We start from the raw sequence: 11,471 nt of genomic DNA, 5'->3' as shown, positions 1-11,471 counted from the left end.
TCTCTTGAATTTTCTATAATGAACATCCATTACTTTTGTAATAAAAACACTGAAAAGAAAAAAAGATTAAGAAACTTGTATTAGTATATAATTATATATAATAATAAAAGATATCCCTAGGCTGTGACTAAAAAAAGAAAAAAAAAACATTTGCTATCTTCTTACTGGTTTTCTGTGTTGATGATCGACCCTTTATTGAAAGTGGGGTGTTCCAGTAAACTACTATTATTTTACTGATGACTCTTTTTCCCTTTAGATCTGTCAGTTTGTTTTATATATTTAAGTGCACTCATGTTGGGTGCATATATACTTAGAATTATCTTATTGAATGGAGCCTTTTATTATTATGTAAGCATGATTTTTTTATTCTCTCATGATAGTTTTTTTTTTTTACTAAAAATTTCTGTTTTGTGGTTCTATTGTTCCTGTTTTTCTCTCATTGTGATTTGATGACTTTTTAGTGATATACTTTGATTCTTCTTTTTCCTTTTTACATCTTCTACAGATGTTTTTCTTTGTGGTTCCATGGGGCTTACTTAAAACGTTTTTTTTGTTTTTTTTTGGTGGTGCTAGGGATTGAACCCAGGGCCTTGTGTGTGCAAGGCAAGCACTCTACCAACTGAGCTATATCCCCAGCCCCCTAAAACTTTTTATACTTATTTATACAGGTCTATTTTAAGCTGACAACAATTTAACATTTATTGCATACAAAACTCTGTAGTTTTACTTCTCCCTCCAACACTTTATATTACTGATGTCAGATTTACTATTTTTTTGTATTGTGTATTCATTAACAAAATTTTGTCATCATAGTTATTCTTAATAGATTTTATACTGTTATGGTTTGAGTCTGAAATGTCTCCCAAAAGCTCATGTATTGAAGGTTTGGTTCCCAAGGTTCCCAAGGTAGCAGTCTTCAGAGGTTAGGCTTTTGAGAGGTGATTGGATCATGAGGGTTCTTAATTCATCAACTGATTAATCTATTGATGGAAGCAGGCCTTAACAAGTGATGGGAACTTTAGGATGTGTGGCCTAGTTGGAAGAAGTTTTGGTCATTGGGAGCATGGCCTTAAAGGGTGTAATTTGTCCTCACCCATTCTTCTTTCTCACTCTCTCTGATTCTTGGCTGCCATGATGTGAGCATCTTTGCTCAGCTACACCCTCTCCACCATGATGTTCTGCCTCACTACAGGCACAGAAACAACAAAGCCAAATGACCATAGACTGAAACCTCTAATCCATGTGTCCAAACAAATCTTTTCTTCCTTTAAGTTGTTTTACTCAGGTATTTTGTCCCAACAACAGAAAGTCAATTAAAACATATAATTAAAAGTGATTTATGGGTCTGGCTCCAAATTCCTCAATAGGACACCCATAGCACAAGAGTTAATAACTAGAATCAACAAATGGGACTTACTCAAACTAAAAAGTTTTTTTCTCAGCAAAAGAAACAATAAGAGAGGTAAATAGNTACAGTTTTGTGACGTGATGCTCTGAGGTATGTATATTATAGAATGATCACATCTGATTAGAAAATGCATCACCTACATAGTCATTCCTTTTGTGGTGAGAGCACATAACCATAATATTCATTCCCTTTACATGTTTAAGAATGTCATTAACTGTAGTAATCCTGCTGCTTAATAGCACTCTTGAAATTTATTCCTCCTAAGGGTAATTATGTATTGCTGGAACAATTATGTATTGCTGTCCTTCTCACCTTTAAGGGGTGACATTTAAGCTGAAGGGTAGTTGTGGGAAGACCTGGGGGAAGTAAATTCTGGGCAGAAGAGAGCAAATTCAAAATCTGAGGCAAAAACAAATTAGGAAGACTAAAACAATAGCAAACCTGTGAAAAGAAGTTTAACATCATTGGTTATTAGAGAAATAACTAATTATTCACTACTTCCCACCAGACCATACTCCACATGTATAAAACACAAATTCAATGCAGCACAAATAAAACGTAGTCATTCTTTTTCCAACCCCAATGCCAGTGTGCTGCTGCTCTCAGGACTTATTAAAGTAAATAAAATAAATCTCTAAAAAACACTCTTTGCACATCTGAAATATCTTTCAAAAAAGTGTCAGACTGCTTGTCACAGATACTAATTTGCAAATAAAATTTATTATTTTTCCTGTGTAAAAAAAAGTGATTTATGTATTACAGTTATTGCACTGGACTTTATTTGGCTATATATTTACTTTTAGCAGTAAGAATTACACTTTAATGTGCTTTCTTATTGCTATTTAATGCTCTTTCATTTCCACTTTAAGAAGTCTTATAATGTAAGACATGTAAGACATGTCTAATAATGGCAAACTCCTAGACATCTAATGATGGCAATCTTCTAGACAGCTTTTGTTTGTCTAGAAAAGTCTTTATCTAGCCTTCATTTTTTAAAGGACAGTTTTGCCAGATATAGTATTCTTGATTGGCATTTTTTCTTTCAGCATTTTTGTATATCATCTTTCTCTTTCCTGTCCTGAAGATTTCTGCTGATAAATTTAAAGAAGTTCCTTTGTATGTACTGAGTTGCTTTTTTCTTGTTTTAAAAATTCCTTTTGGCTTTGACATTTGACAAAATTATATATTTTTTCTCAATGTAAACCTCCTTAGGTTCAACCTACTTAGGTTTTGGGGGTACTTCATGAATCTGGATGTATCTCTCCAAATTTGAGTTCTCAGTCATTATTTCTTTGAAATATTTTCTACCACTTTATCTTACTCTTTTACTTCTGAGAATTTCTTCACCTGCATATGTTTGTTTCCTGTGTATATTTTTTGATAAGCTTTGTTATACTTTTTCATTCTTTTTCCTTTTTGTTCCTCTGACTGGATAATTTCTACTGACCTGTCTTCAAGTTCACTGATTTTTTCCTTTGGCTTGATCAAGTTGCTACTGAAGCTCTTTATCACATCAATTAAATCTTTATGTTATTCAGTCCATCATATCTATATGGCTCTTTTTATAGTTCTCTTTATTGAATTTCTCTCTTTTTTTGCCATGTTTTGTTTTCCTGATATATTTATCTGTGTTCCTTTGTAGCTATCTGAGCTTTTTAAAGGCAATTGCTTTGAATTATTTGTCAGGTAATTTATTAATATCCATTTCTTTAGGATTAGCTGCTGGAGCTTTATTTTCTTCATTTGTGTTAAGGTCTTGGTGATTTTCCCCTCCAAACTCTTGTAGAAACCTAATCCCCAAAGTTACATGTTAATGGCATTTGGAGGTGGGGCCTTTGGGAGGTAGTTAATATTTCATGAGATCATACAGGTTGGACCTTCAAAACTGCATTAGTGACTTTACAGGAAGAGGAAGAGATACCCAAGTTAGCATGCTTGCTCTGTCTCACCATGTGATACTCTGCACCTCCTTTGGACCTTGCAAAGATCTCCTACCAGCAAGAAGGACGTCCCCAGATGTGGCCACTTGATCTTGGACCTCTAGATCCATGTGCTGAGTAAGTTATATTCTTTATAAATTACTTAATCTGAATTGTAATGCAAAAAACCCCAACAAAGTACATGTAAAAAAAAATAATAAATCCCATTAAAGTAAAAAAAACAAAAAAAAATACTTAATCTGTGATATTTAGTTATTGCAACAGAAAATGAACTAAGACCAAAAATTAGAACTGAGAAGTGGGACTGTTGCTAATAAAGAATACCTAGAAATGTGGAGTCAGATTTAGAAGTAATAAGAAAAGGATGGAAGCATTTGGAAGTGTGGGCTAGAAAAAAAATCCTTTATTATATGAATGGAGCATTTGGAATTATTTTTATGAGGGCTCATAAGAAGACAAGACTATAGAAGGTCTGGAATTCCTGAGAGATTACATAAAATGTTGTGATTAGGATAGAAATATTAACAGTAAAGACCATTGAGTTGAGGTCTCAGATGGAACTGAATTACAAGGTATTGGAGACTAGAGAGAAGATCATCTTTGAAGTAAACTAGCAAATAACTTGACTGAATTGTATTCATTCCCAAGGGCTTAATGGAATGAAGAATTTAAGAGCAATGAATTATGCTTCTGGCATAAGAAATATCTGTAAGAAACATAACAGCAAAGCATCCCAATGACTGAATGGCTACTTTTTAAAAATACTTTTTAATTGTATTTGGACACAATACTTTTATTTTATTTATTTATTTTTAGGTGGTGCTGAGGATTGAACCCAGGGCCTCACACGTGCTAGGGGAGCGCTCTACTGCAGAGCCCCAACCACAGCACCATTGAATGGCTACTTTTAACTGCTTTCATTAAGCTACAAGAGGGGAAAATGACTTAAAGATAGAATTCATAATCAAAAAAGAAGTAAAATAAAGAGGGAAAGACCCTTAGCCTGTTCATATGGTAGAAAATGAAATAACAGGAGCTGGGATTGTGGCTTAGCAGTAGAGCGTTCGCCTAGCACGGGCAGGATCCAGGTTCGATCCTCAGCACCATGTTAAAAAAAAAAGATGTTATGTTCACCAAAAACTAAAAATAAATATTAAAAAATTCTCTCTCTCTCTCTCTCTCTCTCTTAAAGAAGAAAATGAAATAACATTTTCATCTGGGGAAACCAAGAGTGTGACTTAGCAACTGTCTGATAATGAGATTAGTACTCATCAAAGGGATCATCAAGACAACAGGATAAAGACCTCAAAGGCATTTAAGAGATCTTTGAGGATGCCCCTTCCATCATAGGTATGGAGCTCTAGGAAGGCAGAATGGTTTAGGCAACAAACCTAGGGTCCCCTCCAAGGGCTCACTATCTAAAGCTGTCTCCAGACTCTGTTCACTACATTATGCTGCAATACTCTTTGTCCATATCAGCTCTAGAGACCCCAGGGTGGCTTGACCCTTCACTTGGAGGATAAAGCCTTAAACATTGATGGTATTCCTTGTGTTACTAGTCCTATAAGGAAGTAGAATGCAAGAGCTATGGAAGCATGGAGGTCTCTACTTAGGTTTCAAAGGATGTCCAGGATAAGATGGCCAAAGCAGACACTTGTGGTAGGAATAAAGCCACTGAAATGCCTAGTGGAGCTTCAGGGGCAGGACTTTGATGAGACCCCAGAACTTCAAAGCTGCCAGCATGCAACACAAGCCTGGAAGAGCTGCAGACACAAGACTCCAACTTGTGAGAATTTAAATGTGGGATGAGCTCACAAAGCTATAGGAGTTGGGCTGCCTAAGGCACTGGGGATCCAATCTTCGTACCTTGTATATAGGAAATAGGACATGGAGTTCAGGAAGGTTTTTATGAAGACTTAAAACTTAATGTGATTTTCCCTGTTGGGGTTTGGACTGACTTGAGGACTGCTACTTCTTTATTTTTACCTAGTTCTCCTTTCTGGAATAAGAATGTCTGTCCTATGTATTTTGGAAGTAGATAATTCTTTCATTTCACAGGTTCATGGCTAGATTAAATTTGCTTCAGGTATGTTTTGAATCTCAGCTATATTCGACTCAGATGAGACTTTGGACTTTTGAGTTGGTACTGGAATGAAATATAACACTGGGACTACAGGGATGGAATAAATGTGTTTTATATATTAGGACATGAACTGAGGTGGGGAGGTAGGATGTTATGATCTGAATATTTATCCCTTTCAAAACTCATATTGAAACTTTATCCCCAAAGTTATATACTAATGGCACTTAGAGATAGGGCTTTTGGGAGGCAATTAGAATTAAATGGGGTTGTGAGGGTGGGACTCATGATTGTATGAGTCTCTTTACAAGAACAGGAAGAGATTCAAGTTAGCATGATTGTTCTGTTTCAACATGTGATACTCCGCACCACCTCAGAAATCTGTATAGAGCCCCCATCAGCAAGAAGGATTTTACCAGATATAACCCTTGACCTTGAACTTGCTGAATCAATCTTTATTCTTTTTTGTTTCAGATTGTTATTTTATTTCATATTTTATGTGTTATTTTTATGTTTTTATTAATGTGTTACAGTTGTATATAATATTGAGATTAATTTTGTCTAATCATACATGCATGGAATATAATTTTATAAATTACTCAGTTTGTGGTATTCAATTATGGCAACAGGCAACAGACTAAGAAAGTTTGTTTCATGTTTCCCTGCTTCTCAGTGATCTTCATAGGTTTATGTTGGTGTCTATGTGCTTGAAGAAGTAGTTCCATCTTCTAGTCTTTAGGGACCATCTTTGATAACATAAAAGTCTTTTATCATTCAGTCTAATGGGAGATTATATTGTTATTATTTTTGGCTAAGTGGTTGTGCAGGCCTGTTGCCACAATCCATGTGCAGATGGTTGTGTCTTATGCCAGAATGTGTGGACAGGGGGTGCCTTGATTTTGGGAACCTGAGGTAAGCCTGCTAATCAGTCACTGGGGGCCACAGCCTGAATGTTGAGATGCACAAGCTTCTTGTTGAGAGCCCCTGATCCTTTTCTTTGTTCTTAGCTACCCTCAGGTAATCTTGCCATGTTGGTTCTTTGAGTGTTCTGGATTAGTTATGACAGAATTGGGCCAAGAGGGTAGTGCTCTGAAAGGTGAGGGAAGTCAGACATTCACTTGGTTCTCTTTCCATTGTGGAAGAAAGAACAAGCTGTGAAGTCTTAGGTGAAAGGGAGTGCAGGTAGGTGAAATGGTTTCTCTTGGTTTTCAATGTATCTTTTCTTGTTTCTGGGCTCTATCAGGAAACCATAATCTTTCATCATTTGGAACTCTAATAAAAGTATTTTTGTCTATTGATTGAATCAGCATTTTGTAAAGGAAGAAAAAATGGCAATTCCTATTCTGCCACCTTACTGATATCACTCACTTTGTACATCCTTACTTTGTTCTTTATTGACTTCCTTTGGATTAATCATTATTTTTATCATTCTAGTTTTATCTCTAGTAATTTTTCAGTTTTGCAGTATTTTAATATTGTATTAATGATTGCCCAAGAGATTCTAATAAGCCTCATTGATTTTTTACAACTTTCCAGAAAATGCTAGAATTTTAGAATACTTTTACTCCAATTATTCCCATTTCATTTTGTGTTGTAATCATCATTTACCTTTCACCATTAATTGTGCTGTTTGATTTAATAATATTCATTTGTTTGGGGGATTTTTGCTTTGTTTTTTATTGTTTTGTGTAAATTCTTCATGAGATTAGGGATATCCATTTAATTCTTATTTTCTAAAAGGACTTTTAAAACATTATAAATTACTGAATCTTAATACCTCAAATACTGTTTTTCTTCCTTATGGTGAGTATATAATTTTCTTCTTACATAAATTCTATTGCACAATTATTTTTATTGCTTTATTGATGTGAAGCCAAACATGAATTCTATAGTAAAATGAATCTGGGCATACAATTTTAGCCTTTTTAAATTACTGATTTCACATGGTAAACTTGGTTTAATGTTTTCATATCTGTGTTCATGTTTCAGATTGCTCTGTAACTTTTTTTTTATTTTCCCATTGATGTATTTTAATATCAGGGTCAAATGATAGCTGTATAAAATGACTTGAGGAGTGAACATTCTTTTTCTTTACTTCAGAAAACAGTTTGTAAGTATAACACCCTCTTCCTTTATATGTATGGAAGAATGTGTTCATGAAGACAATTGGATCTGGCTTTCCTTCTGGATATGTTTTAAAAATATAGATTCAGTTTATAAAAATAATTTAGAACCTTTCATATTTTCATATAAATTTTATGACAATTTTATTTTTAAAGAGTTTGTTCATCTAAAATTTCAATTTGTGGGCTGAGGTTGTGGCTCCAGAGGTACAGCACTCGCTTAGCATGAGTGAGGCTCTGGGTTTGATCCTCAGCACCACATAAAGTAAAATAAAGACATTATGTCCACCTATAACTAAAAAAATAAACATTTAAAAAAATAAAATTTTAATTTGTTGGCATAAAGTTTTTCATAATGTTCTCTTACCTTTTGAGGTCCTGAAATCAAATTCATAAAGTTTCAGATATTATTTATGTGAATGTATTTATATTTTTATGTATCACCAGAATTTATTTATAGTATTAAGATTTTCAAGGCTAGGGTTTTGGCTCAGAGGGAGAGTGCTCGCCTAGCATGCGTGAGGCACTGGCTTCGACCCTCAGCATCATATAAAAGTAAAATAAAGATATTATGTCCACCTATAGCTAAAAAATAAATATAAAAAACAGATTTTCAAAGATCACACTTTCAATTTTGTTGACATTTTCTATTGGCTTACTTCTCTGATACTTCACTGATTTTTGTGCTTTCCTTTATTGTTTTCTTTCTTTAACTTGCTATTGTTTTTTAAAATTTTATTTTTTACTAACATGTATTCATTATACTTATTAATGGATTTTAGAGTAATATCTAATGCACGCATACAGCACACATTGATCAAATCCATCTTCCCCTTATCCACCCTTCCCTCCTTCCCATCCTCTGGTAATCACTTTTCTACATTCATGTCAACTTTTTTTTTTTTTTAACTTTCACATATGAGAGAGAACATGCAATACTTATTTTTCTGTGCTTGGTTTATTCTGCTTAAAATGATGTCCTCTAGTTCTATCCATTTTGCCGCAAATGACAGAATTTCATTCCTCTTTATGAATGAACAATATTCCATTGTATATGTACACTACACCCATTATCTTTATCCATTCATCCATTAATGGGAACCTAAGTTGACTTGCCATCTTAGCTACTGTGAGTAGTGCATCAATAAATGTGAGAATCCAGGTATCTGTTTGCTATGCTGATTTTCTTTCCCTTATATAGGTACCCAGAAGTGGGATAGCTGAATCATATGGTATTTCTATTTTGAGGGTTTTTTTTTTTGTTCTAATAAGTTACACATGACAGCAGAATGCATTTTGATTCATTGTACACAAATGGAGCACAACTTTTCATTTCTCTGGTTGTACACGATGTAGAGGTACACCACATGTGCAGTCATACATGTACCTTAGGTAATGATGTTCATCTCATTCCACCATCTTTCCTACCCTGATGCCCCCTCTCCTTCCCTGCACCGTTTGTCCAATCAAATTCCTCTGTTCTCCCCGTGACTCATCCCCATCTATTTTGATTTTTTTTTTGTGTGTGTGGAACCTCTTGCTGTACTGTCCTCTGTAATGGTTGTATTAATTCACATTCCCACTAATAATGTATGAGATATTTTTCCTTCACATCCTTGACAGCATTTGTTATTGTGGTTTTTTTTTTTTAAATAATAGCTGTTCTAATTGGAGTGAGATGATAACTCATTGTACTTTTGATTTGTATTCTTTGATGGCCAATGATATATTTAATATTTTTTCATACTCATTGGTCATTTGTAATTATTCTTTTGAGAAATGTCTATTCATATCATTTGCATATTATTATTATTATGTTGAGGATTAAACCCAGGGGTTCATTACCTTTGATCTACATTCCAGATCCTGTTTACTTTTTGAGATATGGTCTCCATAAATTGCTGAGGCTGGCTTCAAACTTGCAATCCTCCTGCTACAGCTCACTGAGCTGTTGGGATTACAGACGTGCCACCATGCCTGGCTGAAATCTCTCTCTCTCTCTCTCGTAGGTGTTTATTACTGTAAACTCTCCTCTTAGCTTTTGCTGTACCCCACAAATTTTGTCATGTTTTGTTTCCATTTGTTTCAAGACATTTTTATCCTCCCAATCCTGCTTTTTTGGTATTGGGGATTGAACCCAGGTCCTTGTGTATAAGCACTCTACCACTGAGCTACATCCTCAGCCCATTTCATTTTATTTTGAGATAAGATTCACTAAGTTGTTCAGGCTGGCCTTGAACTTTTGGACTTCTTGTCTCAGCTTCCTGAGTACCAAGGTTAATGTCCCTTTTGAGTTCTTCAATGACAATCCAGTATCATGTTTTTAATTCTCCATGAGTTTATGCAGATCTTGAAGTTCATCAGCCTTTTCTGCGATTTCATCAACAGTTTGTTGTGGCTGTGCCCTTCTCTGTGGTCTTCCTTCAAGACATTCTAGGAATAGAGACCCATTAGCATTATTATAGATTGTAAATTCCAAGTCTTTATCCACATTGGAAATATTCTTTTCAGTTAGTTACTGCTCTGGAGGAAGTGTCTCCATTCCAGTGATCATGTTTAACTAGTTCATTTAAATTGTACTCCATAAACTTAGACATATGTCTCTCCAAGTAAGTATGAGCTGATTGAGAATAGCCTCCAATGGACATAGCTCTGCAGTCCAAATAGTTAGCAGATGGACAGGTTTAGAAAGTCTGAGGGCATCATCATACCAGCAATAAGCAATAAGCAGCCCAACACAACAGGGTATCCAGCTATGGTGGGTACATGGGTCTTGCTTCTAATTTGAGATACAAGGTAAGACACAAGAAGTGCTCTGTCAATTACAAATCTGGAATCCAAACACTTCTTGTACATGAATTATGGAACAGTCTAGCACCAACAATAAGCCCCACAATTGAGATACCAATATGTGTCAACATGGAAAATTTTTTTTCAGCAAGCTACAAGCTCTGACTGTGCCCTCTCCAATGCAACCAACACTGCATGGATATTTTTTCAGACCAACCGTGGCCAAACCTTGTTTAACAGCTTCCATTGCATATTCAATTTGATGAATCCTGACCTGAGGGCTCCAAACAGTGATATCATTGTCATATTGTTCATGAAACATAGCTACAGACTGGACCTAGCTGAAAGCCTCCTGAACAATTTACAAATGAAGAAGTGTGGCTCCTAAGGAACCTCTCCAAGACTGACCTCCTTGTCTGTTTTTTTTTTTAATATTTACATTTTTAGTTGGACACAATATCATCTTTATTTTATTTATTTATTTTTATGTGGTGCTGAGGATTGAACCCAGGACCTTGCACGTGCTAGGCAAGCACTCTACCACTGAGCCACAACCCCAGCCCTCCTTTCCTGTTTTTAATAGAAATATTTGTGGCTTTTTTCCTACTGTATTATGAGTTCTTTATATTGTTGGAATATCAATCCTTTCTTAGGTGTATGGTTTTCAATTATTTTCTCACATTATTTAGATTGCTTTTTCATTTTGTATATTGCTTCTTTTGCTATTCAAAAGCTTTTTGGAATAGTGTTGATTGCTTTACTTACCTATACATTGTGTCCAATTCCAACAGCTTACTGCTCATTTCATTTTTAGCATGCACATGTTGTTTTCCCAGCACCATTGATTAAACAGACTATTGATAGACTGTGTATTCTTGGTGCATTTTTTAGATTAGTTGAACATACATATGTGGGTTTGTTTGGGGGTTATTTTGTTCTATTGATCTCTATATGTCTCTTTTTATACCAAGATCATATTAGTTCGATAATTGTAGGCTTGTAACATAGTAGGGAATCAGGAAATGTGATGTCTCTAGATTCTTTCTTCTTCCTCAAGATTGATTTGGCTATTGGGAGTTTATGGTTCAACGTAAACTTTAGAATTTTTTTTTATATTTCTGTAAAAATAC

At 34.9% G+C, this 11,471-nt stretch overlaps 1 pseudogene; it reads right to left on the bottom strand.

The window, feature by feature from the left end:
- Positions 1 to 9,730: 9,730 nt before the first annotated feature.
- Positions 9,731 to 10,788, bottom strand: LOC107159254 (annotated as a pseudogene).
- Between the last annotated feature and the right edge of the window lie 683 nt (positions 10,789 to 11,471).

The sequence above is a fragment of the Marmota marmota genome, unplaced genomic scaffold, assembly GCF_001458135.2.
Source record: "Marmota marmota marmota unplaced genomic scaffold, marMar, whole genome shotgun sequence".
In the NCBI taxonomy this organism is placed as follows: Eukaryota; Metazoa; Chordata; class Mammalia; order Rodentia; family Sciuridae; genus Marmota; species Marmota marmota.
This window is presented reverse-complemented; position numbering and strand designations above follow the sequence as displayed.